At 35.3% G+C, this 17,470-nt stretch overlaps 1 protein-coding gene across 2 annotated transcripts in view; it reads right to left on the minus strand.

Annotated features, from left to right (window-relative positions):
* GALNT13 (polypeptide N-acetylgalactosaminyltransferase 13) overlaps nt 1-17,470 on the minus strand; it is an 829,184-nt gene that overhangs the window by 696,665 nt on the left and 115,049 nt on the right. For both annotated transcript variants that reach the window (XM_060151498.1, XM_060151496.1), the window contains exon 3: nt 783-850. The gene's annotated coding sequence lies outside the window, so the exon portion shown is untranslated. The remainder of the gene's footprint in view (nt 1-782; nt 851-17,470) is intronic.

The raw sequence follows: 17,470 nt of genomic DNA on the forward strand, positions 1-17,470 counted from the left end.
GGTACTATCATTGGCTTGGTCCCAATCTGAATGTAGAATTTTTATACACTTTATCTGATCTTGAAAATGCACTTAATACATCATGTTGGATTCTAATGTAGGAGAACTGTACAGGACCAGAAAGACTGAGAGTATAGCCAGTGAGTCAAGAAGTAGGTTCAGGTTTGGAGATGGGAGTGGAAGAAGGGAAGTCAGGTAGTGTTACACCTCATAGCTAGAGTGGAGACCAAGACAAATAAACCATTATATACAATGTCCCTGGAGCCTAGGTATCAACAATCACAGGAAAGAAAAAAACAAACCCCAAATTCTGGACATCCTCCTACCAGTACTACTCACAGTTCCAGTTTCCTCTCCACTTACCTCAGTCTGAGAGAGAACTGAACTGATCTTATAATTATTACCCTTAAGCTTCAGAGATGAGGAAAGGATTTTAATAAAATCAAACTGAACAGTGAAAGGGCCAAAGAAGAATGCATTCTCATTGTTCAGGAGGGGAAAAAGTTAAGGAACTGTCATTCAGAATATGTTTATTTCCTGTATTTTGCATATATTAGATAGGATGCTCTCTGCATTAACAAAATATTCATACTAATTATATATGAAAATGAAATATATCTTATATATATTCTTATATCCAGCAGCTTACTGAAGTTTTTCATTGATTTTAATAATTTTTGTACTTTAGTTTTCTACTTAAACAATCATATCATATACAAATAATGACAGTGTCTCTCCTTCATTTGCAACCCTCATAGTTTTTACTTCTTTTATGGTCTTACCTTACTGGCCAAGATCTCCTCAAAAACGTTGAAAAGAAATGTTGACAGTAGATGTTCTTGCCTTCTTCCTGATATTGAAGAGAACAGTACAGAAATAAGAATAATTGTTCTAGGTTTTTGTTAGATATTTTTATGAAGTTTAAAAATATTCTCTTCTATTGCCAGTTTGCCAAATCTTTTAGAGTGAGCATCTATTGAATTTTATCAAACATTTACTTGCGTCTATTGAGATGATACACTACTACAATGAATAATATTCAATGATTTTGTAATATCAAACTACCATTCCAGTGTTAGGATAAACCAAAACTGATTGTGATATATTTATCTTTTGATATACTCTGGACACAGTTTTCTAATATTTTTAAATGTTTTCATCTATATTCCTGAGTGAGATTAGAATAAAATTTCCACCCACTTTTATTTTTTCTAACCATTGCTAGGTGATGTTAATATCTTAGAGTAGTTTTTAGAATTTTACTCTTCTATAATATGGAAATTTTGTATAAGATTGGAATTACTTGTTCTTTGAAAATTTGATAGAATATGGATCTGGTGGTTTCTTTGGGCTAAGATTTTGAAAATAAATTCAATGTATTTAATTTTTATAAAACTATGTAGACATTCTTTTTCACCAAGAGTCACCTCTGTTAAATTATATTTTTTTCAGAATTTTTCCAGTTATTCTAAGTTTTAATATTTACTGCTATATAGCTATTTATGTTCTTCTACTGACTCTTTAATTGCTGCTCTTTTTATAGATATGACCCCTTTAAAAAATAAAAACCCTAATGAATTGCTTAGTTTTGCCTTTTCCATCTTTTCCCAAATTAGTCTTAGTAGAGATTGGTCTATTTTACCAGTCTTTACAGAGAATTTTTTTTTCTTTGTGGATCTACTTGATCATATGTTTATTTTCTATTTTATTATTTCTGCTGTTAAATTTTGCATATCTTTACTTCTAATTTCTTTGTGTTTATATTTCTTTACATTGTTCCAACTTCTTTTTTTCTCATTTTTTTCTTTTTTTTTAACTTCTTTATTTGTTCTAACTTCTTTATTTGAATTTTTTAACATAAAGTTTAACATTTGGGAATTTAGGACTGCTTCATCCCACAAGTTACAATAGGTAGTATTTAAATTACTAGTAAATTCTAATAATTTTTAAAATTTCTATTATTAAATTTCTTGGCCTTTTAATTACTGAGATCCATTTCTTAACAAATGTGAGGGTTTTTATATATTTTTTATCAAGTTCTAATACAAATGCATTTGATTGGAGAACTGGTGTAATAATATATTTGAATTTTGTGAAAATCTCTTTACTACCTAGTTCATGAGCAATTTTTATAAAGGTTTCAGTTATGCAGTAAAATCATGTGTCTTAATTGTAGGTTCAATTAAGGCAAACTTGTTATTATTTTGCTTAATAATTACTGAATATTTGTCCTTTCAATAATTAACAAAATGCTGTAGAAAGCTCCTGCTATATGGTGTATTTGTCTTTTCCTCCCCGTAGTCTTGTAAAATTCTTCTGTATATGTTTTTGAAGATATATTATTAGGTACATACAATTTTAGAATTGCTGTACCTTTCAGGAGAATTAAACCTTTCATCATTTTGTAGTGAAGTGACTTTTGTTCTTTAGAAATGACTTTGTTGTTGGCATTTATTTTATCTGATTAAAATTGGTACTTGTTATTTGGGTAGTATATTCCTGCTACATATATTTTCATTCTTTTATTTAAATCTTTCCACATTCCTGTATATTAAATGTCTCTTGTAAACAACATATAGAATTGGAGTAAAATGTGTTCTATCACAATTAACATATATACACAAAAATCTACAAAATAAGGTCACCTCAATTTAATAAGAAGAAACTTGAAAAACATCAAAAATTTATTAAAAATTATCAAAAGGCAACAAGCCCAGCAATAAATCAGCTAGAATAGCCAAGAAAATATGGGAAAATAATAACAATAAATGAGGGCTTGAAAATCCAGATTTTTAAAATCCAGACTTTAATCCAGGGCAGTATGAAGATAAAATAATTTAAATAGCTTAGTATTCCCAACAGAATAACCAACCTAATCAATTGAAGAAAACAGAAACTCTATCCCAAATCACCTAAATAAGTGTAAGAATTTGATGTACAATTGAAGTGAAATGTTAAGTCCTTCAGAAATGTTATTAAATAGAATAATTGTGATATAAATTTTATAACTAGATTATAAATGATAGTTAGAATATACTAACAGGAATAACTGTTTAATGAATTGAAAAGAAATACACAGTTTGATTTGTACTTTTTCTCATGCTATATTCCCAAATAGATTTTATATTTGTTAGAGTATCTAAGTAATCATTAAGAAAATGATATAACTAGAAGAAAAGGTGTGTATTTTCTAAGCATGACAACAGAAGCAGGCAATAATAAAGGAAACCCATATAAATTATCAGGGCTGCTCTGAGAGCTATACCCATAAGTATAATCTTTTAACATGCAATGTCCCCAATCACAAGTAAATACAGAGCAAGCTCTAACATTGCATTTAACTAACAAAAATTGTTAATTCTTCCTTCCTAATTTGGGCAATTCCAAATGGGGTGGAAAGAATGAGTGAGAATTAGGAAGCAATACTCATAGAGATGATATGGTCAAGGTTAATATGATAGTAATGTTTTTTAATAAATCATGAAAATATAGATTATTACCCATGTAAAGTGTATGCTCTTTTACTTTCTATCTGTGTCAGTTTGGATAAGTTTGAATAAAACTACTCATTTAACAAATATTTATAAAGAACTTACCAACTGTGAGACACTATCAGACATAAGATATAGTATGAACAAGAGAGTTCTAGTTCTTATATTTACATTAGAGTAGATCCTTACTTTCCCAAACTGTACAATAACTCAGAGCATTAAGGTAAGATTTAAAGTAGATAATATTTGAAGTGCTTATTATTATTAAGTTTGTAAGGAATGATTACTTGAATACAAGTTTAGATACAAGAAAAGATTATTTGAAAAAGAACGTCTGAAGCACTGCCATCTCACACACTTCACTTTTCTTCCTGTACTAGAAATACAGAGGGTTACCATTTAGACTGCACCAAAGAGAATTCCTACAGTCTTTTGTCTCCTGCCATGATGATAAAGAGCTGGAAAGAAATAATGTTATTTTACTCTCTCTACCTATTATGATTTTTCAAGATTAATATGAAAGCTGCCACTTTTTAAGCTAACATCATTCTCCACTACTTGGCAACATGTGCCCTCCACTGCAGCAAAGACCACCTTGCATCTGACAAACTTTTCATATTCCCCACAATGCCTTTGATTCTGGTCTCCTCATTGAGTTATACTTTTTATTTTCAAATATAGTCAATATTTAAGCTCAGTTGTAAGCAAGTCCACAACGAACACTTTCTCAAAAACAGGGTGGAACACCTCTCTTTCTTGGATGTTTCCCATACCACCACTTATCCCTGAACTTTAGAGTGGTCCATGAGCTAAAGATGTGATAACCCTACTCTGGCCACCAGGTCTCCACTGGAAGGAGACAAGCAGGAATACTGGTGCTCTTTGAGCTTTGCTAAGGACTGCCTTTCTCCAGCTTCCTCATCGTTGAGAGCTAGAGACAAGAGGAAGCCACAGAGCCTTCCATGCCACATTTAAGACCAGTTTACTTCTCTCAAACACCATTACTAGGTGAAGTCAGGCCTCCAGAACTCAGTGTAATTTGAAACTGCCTCACCTACCTTCCTATCAGCTCTCAAGTCTCTCCAACAGTGCCTGCCTTGAGATCAGCAGGACAAATCCCATTGTGCTCTTTATCCCTGAATGTATCGTCACTACCAGAAGCTGAGAATTCTCAGACCAGCCCTCATCCTCAGAGCTCTAACCCTCAGATTGCCTTGTACACCAACTCTGGCTCCATCTTCCAAACCTGTCCATCTCCTGAAACACTTTCACAGCTGTACTCTCTGAACTGGTGGTCAGTCATCAGCAGAATCTCCCACATCCTCAAACCCCTCTTTGAACTCTTCCTTCCATTCCCTGTTTTAACCAAAATCAGTTTAAGCCTATAATCCTCACAAGTAGGGAAAGTTTACCCTCACACCTCTCCTATCTCCAGTGTTTGAGATGGAGTGGATTATTCCTCATTGCCACTTTCAGAGCATTCTTCCTCAGCCCTATACTGTCCTAGCTTTGAGTCTCCTGCCAGAGCTGTCATGGTAAATTCCTCTCACTCCTTGATAATTTTATCCCCTTGCACATGGCTGTCACTCTTTCCAACAACACCCGTTTTATTCTTGGTGGTTCCCAGTTCATGTATGTGGTCATTCAAATTCTTGGCCATCCAGTTCCTTGAATTTTTCTCTTCCAAAAATTGGACTGTTCACAATCATATTCTTAGAAATCTTGGCATTATCAATTACTTTATTCCCTCCAAAATTGTAATTTCTTGCATCTTAATTCTTCCACTTATCAACTCCTTGCCTTCTAGCTACCTCAGTTTTGTTGTTCAATTCCAGTAAGTGTTTAATTAAACCAAGATACAGACCTATTGATCCTAAGCTTTTCATTGGCCCTAGTAGCTCTCATGTCCTTCCTTTTCACCCATTAAAAACCATGTACCATAATTACAATCACCCTCTTCTATTTATTGCTGCCTTCAGCATTCCTCTCTTCACAATAGTACCTGGCAAAAACACAATTCTGATTAAATCTAATTCTCTAAGTACTCTTTATCTAGACACATGCAATTAAAGACTGGAGAAAAACACATAGATGTGTTCTCTAGTTTACATTCATTTCATGACCAAAACCTCAAGTGACTCTTAATATTACTCAACAATCCTGCTTCATTGTACCAGTACATTTACTCTCCCATTCCCTTTAAGGAAAAATGCACTTTTTGCATTTTCTTCAAATCACTGGGATTTCTGCCAGTCTTTACCCTTAGGCAATTACATTTATTTCTATCCCACTGAGAAAGCAGAGGCATCAGAAGAGAATTTCTACCATTCCCATCACTATACTTATCATACCTATACACCTAACTATCATTGTGGCCACATAAATTAGGTTTAAGGTTAGGATTAGGGTTATGAAAGCTACTCTTCCATTGCTCTTAGTATGGAAGAACTGCTCATAACCAACCCTCCACTTGTGTACTAGATTTCATCCTCTCTCATGTATGCAAAGACCTATTATTCCAGCAATTCTTCTTTCTTGTCCCTATTTCATCAGTTGTTCATCCTCTAGCGATTAATCCCATCGACAAAAATATTATAATCTCAACTCTCTCAACTCTCCTCCAGGTACCACCTCATTTCTCTGTTCCCTTTGTCATCAAAGCTCCTCAAACATTTATATTTAATGTTTCAAATTTCTCACTCCTTATTCTCTTTCAAACTTACTAACAAGAAAATATGTGTTCTTACCGATTCACTGAAATATGTATTTTTAAGGTAACCAGTAAACTTAATAGTGCTAAATTCGACGATCAGTCTTCATCTTATGTACTTATCAGCAAACATTGGACATAATCAATTACTTTATCTTCCCAAAATACTTTCTCCCCTTGGGTACCACACTCTCTTGATTTTCATCCTACCTCAGTGAGGTCTTCTCTCAGTCTGCATATTACGGTAGATTCTCCCAAGATATCAGTCTATAGACCTCTTCTCTTTCTACACTCAAGCCCTTGATAATACCATGTTGTCTTATGTTTTCCAAGCTCTTTTTAAGCTGATGGCTTTTAGAGTTATTTTTCCAGCCTGGATCTCTCTCTGCACTCAAAGCTGTATGTACAAATATTTATTCAATATGCTTCCTTGGATGGCTAGTAGGTGTTGTAAACTAAACATGTCCAAAAATCCAATCTCTGATTTTTCCACCCACCACAAATCTGATCCTCATATCACTATCTCAAAAACAACAAATTGAAACATTATCTTTCTTTTGACCATATGAAAAATTTTGAAGTTTATTTTTTATTTCATTGTTTCTCTGCTACTTCACAGTCAATCTATCAGCACTGCTGCACATTCTAACTTTAAAATATAATCTAACCACTTTTCACCATTGTTACTGCTACCTTCAATGCCCAGGCAACCATTTTATCCAGCCTGGTTATTACAGTAACTCCTTATGTGTCTCCTTGCTTTGCCTTCCCTCTCACCGTCCCAATGCCCATTCTCAATGGACATCCAGAATGACTGTATTACATATAAGTCAGATGATCTCAGTTATCTGCTTAAATCCCTCCAATAACTTCCCATCACAGAGATCAAGCCAACGTCTTTACAGTGATCTACAAGGACCCAGATGATCGGCCCATCAGTACTCCTCATACTTCCTCCCCCTCCCCGTATTACTCTGACCCAAGTTTACTCCATTCCAGTCACCTCAGATGTCTCCTAGCCTTTACCCTCCTTCTATCTGGAATGACCCTGCCAAGATATCTAAAAGGCTTGTTCCTTTAGCTTCTTCAAGGGATCAGTGAGGCCTTCCTGGCTACCTACATAAAATGGCACCCTTCTTTCATGCCCCCCAATACTGTCTAGCTTTCTTAATTTGCTTTAGTTTCCTTCATAACATTCACCAATATCTGATCATTTATTTACATGTTTACTATGTGTTTTCTCATTTCAACCCTATTTAAAACCATAGCTTCATGATGGCAGGAATTTATGGCTCTGTCCTCTATGCATGACACTTAGTACTCACTCTATAAAAGTTTACTGAATGAGTGAATGAATGGACATAGTATGTGCTCAAATATTAATGCACAATGTAATCAATCCTGTTCTCCTATAAGCATTTATAACACATAAAGTCTGTATCATGTCAGTAGCATCTAATTATAAAGTTATTTTTATCAATAGCTACTACTAAGAACTCATGTATAGAGACCATATTTTAGATTTCTCTTACATTCTCCACAGTACTTTTAATTACTGCTCAATTACTGATAGCTGCTCATAAAATCTTGTGTATACATTAAAATACTCACTGAATGCATGGATCTAAAAGCTCCAAGAAAATGTGACAAATTTCATTTCCCTCTCACCCTCTTGCTATTTTTTTTAAACAAAGTCATTTCCCTCTTCCCCCTCCTGCTATTTTTTTAAACAAAGTCAGCTAAGAAGTAATCTCATTAGGAAATCTTAAATTCTCAGTTCTTCTGTGTTCTATCCTATAATCCAGAGAGGAGCTTATCAGTGATGAAATGTGGAAGAAGAATAACTGAAGCAAAAGGAGAAAAAATGCAGAAGGGAAACCAGAATTGGAATTCCTACTGCATGAGCAGATCTTTTGGATTTACCCTGAGGTACTGTTGGTTAACTAAACATCATGTGATAGATTGCAATATCTTGAGCTTCCTTCCAGTTAGAATACTCATTCAATTGGAGGAGGTAATATGGACTTCAAAGGAAATTAACACATCATATAAATATCTTTATACATAAGGTTTAAGCATTTTAGAAATTCGGTAATTTGGTATATGACAAGCTTGAATAACCACAAACAATGTTATAATCAAGTAAAAAGGATCCTAAGAGTTTATTTTCTTTACTTCAATGTAAACAGAAATTTCACCCCTTTTCTCACTTATTCTTGAATTTAATGCACCCCATGTTATCTTACATGTGACCCAGTAGTTCACCACTGTATTACACCATTGACAGAGATATAGACCACTTCTTCACAGGACCATTTTACTTAAAGACACATATCAAGTCACATTTCGACCTTCTCTTCTCCAGGCTAAACTATCTCAACTGCTCTCTATCTTTCCTTCATAGATTTTGCTTTCTTACTGTAATAATTTCCTTAAGTTCTAATTTTTTTCTTTCTTAAATCTCTGGATAGTTAGGAACAAATAACTGGACACATTTTTTCAGAGGGTTTAAATGATGCACAATGAGAAGCAGTAAGAGCCCTGACCTAAGGGATGAAAGGCCTGGATTATAGCACAATTTCAATCATTCACTAGAGTTGCCTTAGGCAAAGCACTTACCACCCTGAGCCCTAATTTCTCCAAGATTTAAAAATCAGGGAAATATCCCATTTTATCTAATGGGGACTTTGGGGTAGGAGAATGCTTCCTGAAATATAAAGCATTTTGTAACAATATACCGTTACATTTCCGGCTAAACATAGTTTGCTACTCTCCTAAAAAGAGAAAATTAGTACTCTCAGATATTAGTGTGTAAAAAGTTCTCCTGTGATTTTTACTTAATTGGCAAAATTTCCCTTTAGACTATCACATAAAATATGACCCTTTGAACCTCTTTACCAAGACATTTAATTTTTTAAAATGTATATTGTGCTGTTCATGTCTTTGTTAAAGGCAGTAATAGGGAGGAGAGAGGAATATAAGAAGATAACTAGGTAACTGCTTGTCTTGGTTTAAACTCTTTTCCGATTCATGATGTGACTATGTTTTGATTGTGTGGAATTAAACATAAATGGGTATGTATTCAGCAGGGTGCAGGGGAATTAGAAAAAAATCTTCTTACGTAATGGGTGTTTTGTGGTTGATTTCCTTCCCAGCATGCTAAAAATGTAATCACCAAATGTGATATAGAAATGCATAGTCTGGAATTTCCTCTTTACAGTCCTCCCATCATACATGCACACGCATACACACACAACACACTCATCTCTCTCATGGTTACACATTTAGTTTCTATTTAATATGTTATTCTAATGAAGCATTTCTCTTGTTTCTTTTTCTCCCTGTCTCAAGTCATCTGATATTTAAAAACTCATTTTCTAAAACGTGCATGAGAATATGATACTAGAAACAAATTAGAACCCCCAAATAACCTGTGAGTCCTTTGAGTCCATTGAAGTTCATTAACCTACAAAATATGGAAACTATAGAAGCATATAATTCATAGATCTCTAGTCAGTAGCATAAAATTAGTAGAGTCTTGGGGAGAGCAGGCATGGACACAGAACCACCAGACCTTTTCATGGCAAAGATATGAATGACTCTTAAGGGAGTGAGAGGTACCCCTCTAATTCTGCAAAATTCATCCTTAGGCTAAATACCTTGGTATAAATTTTAAAATATCTACATTTCCAACTTCTTGCCCTAGCTTAGTTTTAGTGTCATGGAATTTCTTACAGTCATCCAAATAATAGTTTCATTTGATCTTGAAGGCTAAAAAGGTAAAATGAAAACAAAATTTTTTCAACTATGCTATGGGTAGAAAAAAATCATGTGTATAGGGTCCTCTGACTACAAATACCAGGAACTCACTTCAAATTACCTGAAGCAAAAGAAATGTATCATGAAGGATATTGTGCTCCACGACCACCACTTGAAGAATGTAAAAATTCTCAGAAAAAAATAATTTTCAGCTGGGTAGACACCCAGAACTGGGTCTACTAAAAGGAGTATAAGGAAAGGACTAAAGGACAAAGGAAAATAATAAAGCATATGTTTTGTTTCAAGAGTCTCACCTCCATTCCCTTTCTTAGAAATTATTTTTTCTTCTCTTTCAAAATCCACTTTCCTCCAGAGTAATTGTCAGTGTCATGCTTCCTAGAATACCTGCTTTTCAAAATCACACTGCTTTAGCGCCTAATATCTCTCAACTTCAATTTTCATACTTCCAAATTGGAGCTAAAGATGCCTGCCTCCCAGAGGAAGATGAGATAATGCATGTGAGAAATCTATCACAGTGCTTAGTGTGTAATTTATGCTCAATAAAGATCTTTTTGTTTTCCAATCCTTAAATCATACTAACAAGTTAGTGACATAATCCGTGACTTTTCTCAAGGATGTATGGATGAAGAGAGTCTATAAGAGCAGAGGTTTTATGTGTTTACCTCTTGGAGTGGATATTATAAAGAACAAGTATAAAAATGTCCCAACAGTATATTTATTATCAGAGAAGAGTATGAATTGAATGGGCAGTTACAACATTCTATTACTTGCAACATTCATACTACTTTCAACAAAAATGCCCTTCTAGGGGCTTCCCTGGTGGCGCAGTGGTTGAGAGTCTGCCTGCTGATGCAGGGGACACGGGTTCGCACCCCGGTCCGGGAAGATCCCACATGCCGCGGAGCGGCTGGGCCTGTGAGCCATGGCCGCTGAGCCTGCGCGTCCGGAGCCTGTGCTCCGCAACGCGAGAGGCCACAACAGTGAGAGGCCCGCGTACTGCAAAAAAAAAAAAAAAAAAATGCCCTTCTAGATGTATAATTGTAGGTAACATACAAGGTAAAAATTCTAGTTTGATTAATTATTTATACTTAATTACTTACTTATGCTCAACATGTGTTTCTCCTGGGTAAAATCACAAAACTCACAATTATGTATGGCTTTTACTTAAGAATTTCCCCAGTGGTTCTGGACTACTGAGTCCCTATATAACTTCTGTTTATTTTCCTGACAATTTGTCAATATACAACACAAAGTTATGGAAATTCTTCTACATTGCATCTGACATCTTTCAATAAAATGATGGAAAATCATGATCTTTGTGTCAACAACACTCAAAAGATAGCTAATTAGATTTTTAAATCTTTAGGATCTGTATAATTGAAAAGTCAAGACATCAGGAATTATTAAAAGAAAAGAGACTGACAGTTCTGTCTACAGACTTTATTGATTACAATAAGATGTTTATAAGACCACAACACTAGAAAAAAATAGTACTATAAATATTTTGCTATGAAAAATTCAAGGGTTTTTATATAGGATGCCAAGGAAATGTTAAAGGCTTTCACAAGTCTCCAGCATCAGAATTCAAAAGCTTGGTGTACTCTACAAATAAGCAACGAACACTATACTTATAAATAGATTACCCACTGGACCCAGTACTTAGTCACTCCTTAAAAACCTGGTAAAGACCAACTTCTTAAGAAACTGCAGCAGGTTACTCACCACCAAGTGATGAATGTTTCCTGGGGGGAGAGGGGGAATATTATAGCAGGCAAACAAAAAGAAGACATTTCTTGGAAGAGGCTATGGTTTTAGGGTGTCTAAAAATAACAGAAACTCTCTAAATATATTTCTAGTCTCTCTATAATTGGAACATTCTTAAAACCTTCAAGGGAAAAAGACCTAATATTTACTCAAGTTTATTATCATCTGCAACGATGAAAGGAAGTAAATTGAATGAGAAAAAAAAAAAGACCACTTGGTGAGACAATGCCTGTTTTCCTCTAGCTTAAGCACATTTATTTCTTCTAAGAAGAAGGCTTTATGTTCTCAGCTATGCAATTTACAAATATGCATTGAACTGTACACAATTTCAACCTTGTGGGGGATGACAGAGCTTGTATTTCCTATTTTATATATGTTGGAAATTAAAACTATACTTAGCAATTTCATTGAAATTCGGTTGGATGGTTTGATGAGAAGCAAAAGGCATGACCATTCTCTCATATCAACACAGCTATTCTATACCCTGCTGATTTTCTTACAATTCTAGAATAGACAGACATGGAAAGTGCTATTAATGATAGAATTAAAATCCTCTCAAGAGGTTTCATTAAGCAAGAAACTATCACCTGGAAAGAACTCACGCAGCTCTCCATTAGAAATATAGATATACTGAAGTGAGATATTTTTAGATTTGTTACTGTGATGATTTAATGTTTGAAAATATCCTTTGTCCTTCACCACCAATACCAATCCTCTTTCATAATTTCTCGATTTTGGTTGCATCTGCTTGTTCAGAAAGTAAGTCTCCTCTCTGTTGTTAAAGTCCAACAACAAAAGACAACCAAGTGCAAAGCACATATCTGCTAATGGACTCGCATCCAAAATATACAAAGAACTTTCAAAACTCAACAGTAAGAAAACAAACAACCCAATTAAAAAGCGAACAAAATTTCTGAACAGACACCTCACCAAAATCATGTACAGATGTAAAACAATGATATACCACTCCATACTTTCTAGAATGACTAGATTCCAGAACACTGACACCACATGTCGGCGAGCATGTGGAACAACAAGAACTCTTACTCATTGCTACTGGGACTGCAAAATGGAATGCAAAATGGTACAGCCACCTTGGAAAACATCTTGACAGGTTTTACAAACCTAAACACAGTCTTACCGTACAATTCAGCAATCATACTCCATGGTGTTTACCCAAATAAGTTGAAAAGCTGTATTCACACAAAAACCTACCTGAGAATATTTAGTCACTTTATTCATGATTGCTAAAATATGAAGCAACCAGGATGTCTTTTGGTAGGTAAATGGATAAACTGTGGTACATCCAGAAAATTGAATATTATTCAGTAATAAAAAGAAATGAATTACCAAGTCATGAGAAGGCATGATGAATCCTAAATGCATATTATGAAGTGAAATAAGCCATTCTGAAAAGGCTACATGCTATACGATTCCAACTGTATGACCTTTAGGAAAAGGCAAAACTATAGAAACAGTAAAAACATCAGTTGGTGGTTCCAGGGCATGTGGTGTGTGTGGGGGAGTGTGAATAAGTGGAACACGGGGAATTTTTAGGGCAGTGAACCTATTCTGTATGATAATGTAATGGTGGCTAGATGACATTATGCATTTGGCAAAATTTATAGAAACGTGCAACAAGAGTTAACCCTCATGTAACTATGGACTTCAGTTAATTATGTCAATATTGGTTAAACAATTGTAACATACATATCACACCAATGCAAGATGAAACTGAAGAGGGGTGAGGGAGAATATATAAGAACTCTTTGTGCTTTCTGCTCAGTTTTTCTGTAAACCTAAAAATGCTCTAAAAAATAAAGTCTATTGATTAAAAAATAATAAAAAGGCCACCAGGAAAATATTTGTAGTAAAAAATTTTAGACTTAACTTTTTACAGCAAGAAAAACATAAACCAGAGAAAATTTGAGAGATTATCAGTATAGGGTCTCGGTAGTGGCTTATTGTAAGATTGAGCTTGATAATTTTAAAGAGGGACTAGGGAATCTTGGGCCACTTCTGGATTGAATGCTATCAGAGGTGGGAACAACAGGTATATTAATCATTTTTAATCCAAGAAGTGGGGGATTAAAGCTAGTCTATAGATATTATTAGTAAAGAAGCAGTAGTCACTTATGTTACTCAAAAGAGGGGGATGTTTAAGTCATTTTTGGGGTTATGTTAAAGCCTCATGTCTGTCTTCCCAAACATGGCTATAGAGAGGACTTGCCCAAGTATGGTCTATATTTTATGATCATTTATTTTAATTGGGACCATCATGGCTTAGATGTTACTGGGACTGTTTTTTACTCACTCACTATAGTAACATGACAACAACTGAATAAATCACACCAAGACTTTTTTGGTGTAGAACTAAAGTACCTGACATGCTCACTTGCCTAGCTGTCCTCTATTATCTAAGCAGTTCACAAACCCCAGCAAGTTATTTTAAAGAATATCTGACTCTTCTACTTTACAACCAGATTTCGATTATAGCATCATTCAGAATGCTTTCAGATGCAAGGAACATAAAATTTGCATGGACTGACTTAAACAATAGGGAAAAATTATTATCAGTCATAGCAAGATACATAATTATGATACTTCTAGGTTTGGTCAATTCTGAGGTTTAATGACATTATTAAAGATCCAGGTTTTCTTCATCTTTTCACTCTACAATCCTCAGTGTGTTAGTTTTCATCAATAGGCTTGTCCCCTCATGGTCTCAAGATGGCTGCAAGCACCCTCAAGGATTATATCCTCACATAAGAAAAAAGGAGAAACACTGCATCTCTTCTTTGTCCCATTTTAAGACTGAAAATAACTTGCCGGCAACTTCCTCTTTCCATATGCATATTCCTCTATTTGTAATATTGTTTCATAATCTGAAATAAAATTACATGTGTCATTGCATAAGTTCCTGATGTCTGGGACTAAGACCAAGAAATATTCTTTGAATTTAGACCAAGGGCCAGCAAACATTTTCTGTAGAAGGGAAGAGAGTAAAAATTTTAGACTCTGCAGGCCACTTATGGTCTCTATTGCATATTCTTGTGTTTTGTTTTTCTTTACAACTCTCTAATAATGTAAAAGCTATTCTTAGCTTTAAGGTTGAGCAAAAACTGGCTTTCAACAATAACGATGGTAAACTATACAATGTTTTATGTTTTTATCATGAATACAGTTCAATTCAGCAAATTGTTGAGCACTTCCTACGTGCCAGGCATGGAGAATGCAACCATGCATAAGTGAGCCAGGTTCCTATTCAGACAACAAGTACCGAACTGAGGGCTTCCCGGGCTTCCCTGGTGGCACAGTGGTGAAGAATACGCCTGCCAATGCAGGGGACATGGGTTCAAGCCCTGGTCAGGGAAGATCCCACATGCTGCGGAGAACTAAGCTGGTATGCCACAACTACTGAGCCTGCGCTCTAGAGCCCATGAGCCATAGCTACTGAAGTCCATGTGCCACAACTACTGAAGCCCACATGCCTAGAGCCCGTGCTCCACAACAAGAGAAGCTACTGCAATGAGAAGCCCTCACACCACAACGAAAAGCAGCCCCCGTTCGGCGTAACTAGAGAAAGCCCGCGCACAGCAAAGAAGACCCAACACAGCCAATAAATATATAAATAAATAAATATGTTAAAAAAAAAAAAGAAGTACTGAACTGAGAAAGTAATTATATAATTAGGGGAAATCACTGAATATAGCAAATCCTTAGATTCCAGAGGCTCCCTTATAAAAGAAAAAGTAGCATTCAGAAATTTTGCTTTTTTTAAAAAAGCTCATATTCAGAAGAATATGTTTCTTATTTAGCTCTTCTCTTCAAATACCATGCATTCCTTGATTATCTTCATGTGCAAGCCTGTGTGAAGAATTATGTGTTTCTGTTATGATAACATTTATCTTTTTGTTGGGTTCTTCCTCTTTTCACTTTTCACCTTCTATATGCTCCATGAGTAAGTTTATATTTCTCCTTTGAACAAGTTGGGAAAACCTCTATATCTGCAGCTAGGAACCAATTCCTCATGTGGGAATTAGGAAGCTGGTGACCTTCGTGGAGCATTGGGATGGTATCTCTATGGTATACATCTCTTATGAGGGTGTATATATGATACCCTTGAAAGATTATGATTTCACTTTAGAGCAAGTTTTCCAATTTGCAAAATTGAAGGAGTACATAGAAACGAGTAACAGCTTGTGAATAAAAGAGATGAATGATACCTTAATCAGTTTTGGACAATAAACAGCTCCAGGATTTCAGTGGATGTTCTACATTATCATTTTTTTCCACTCATGTGACATGCAGGCTGTAGGTAGGCTATGTCTGTGTTGGGACTGATCAGTTCTCTGCCAACTTTTCATTCTGGAATCCAGACTGAAGAAAAAGCTCCTATCTGGGACATTTTGTTCCGATGGCAGAGGACTGAAAAAAAGACCAAGATGAATCAAGCAATCATGTCTAAAGATTCTCCATTGCTCTCTTTAGATGTAACCAAGGATAATAATAATAACAACAACAACAACAATAATAATAACATAAAGGTAAAAGTTGGAGGATCAAGCTTTACTGATATCTTGAACAGTCACAGGGTCTTTGTTCCAGTCTCTTTTTACTTTTGCCAATACAATTTTTCAAAAACAGGTTATTTTTTTAAAGTTCTATTTCATTACAGTCAGCTCTGTAAGCAATCACTACCCCTACAATTTCTTTTGAACATAGCTCTTTCTCCTGACTTAATTTTAGGTACTTTGAGTCTATCGGATTTTTGTAGAATTATGCCCTTCTCTTTACCAGAGCCATTTTCAGAGTCCAACTGAAAGACCACCTTGATCCACTCAGAAATCTTAACATGGTGTATGACATAGCCATGTTTGGTATTTAGACTGTAGTTCAAAAGATTTCCTAATTTTATGTTTTACTGATTGGAATTGAGGAATCATTCCATTTTCCAATTCTGCAATTTCCAGAATTGCTGAGATCTGTATCTCCTTTCATCCTCACCTTCAAACACATCAATTCTTTTCCGACCTCAGCTTTCTTACAGTGCTTTCTCAAATGCACCTAATAACAACCAACTCATGCTAGTAATGTACTGTTTTGAAACCTTTTTGCCCAAAGCCACAGCCCTTCACTGTACATCAACTGCCTTCCAAACAATCTGAAACAAAAATATTACAAAACACTTTGCCACTGTATAACACTTTTCAAGTTTCCTATAATAGTTTCTCTTTCTCCTGGCGTCCAGAAAAATCTCTGTCACATATATTCGGCATTTTTGTTACATCAACCCACAAGGTTTAGCAGTTATTTTCTCAGCTGGATGTTTTTGCTGCTGTAACAAACAATCCCCATAGCTCAGTGTTACCTCAGAAGCATTTTATTTCTCTCACGTTACATGCAAACTGTGGTTTGGCTATGGCTGCTTTGACAGTGTTCAACTGTGGTTGGCTCTGCTGTGAGCCTTCTCATTCCTGGACTCACTGTGGAGGTACACTCCCTGTCTCGGACATGTTTTTATGGCGGAGGGCAAAAGAGGCTGAGATGAACCATGAAAGCTCTTTCAAAATATCTGTCACATGTGCTCATATCTATTGGCCAAAGAGGGCAGGGAAGTATCTCCCACTAGAGGAAGGCACCAAGTCACAGGGCAACAGGCAGAGAGGTAAAGAGAGGGAGCAACATGCCTGTAATATAGTTTCAGACAAATGCTGTGTAGCAG

Source organism: Lagenorhynchus albirostris, chromosome 6, assembly GCF_949774975.1.
Source record: "Lagenorhynchus albirostris chromosome 6, mLagAlb1.1, whole genome shotgun sequence".
Classification (NCBI taxonomy): domain Eukaryota; kingdom Metazoa; phylum Chordata; class Mammalia; order Artiodactyla; family Delphinidae; genus Lagenorhynchus; species Lagenorhynchus albirostris.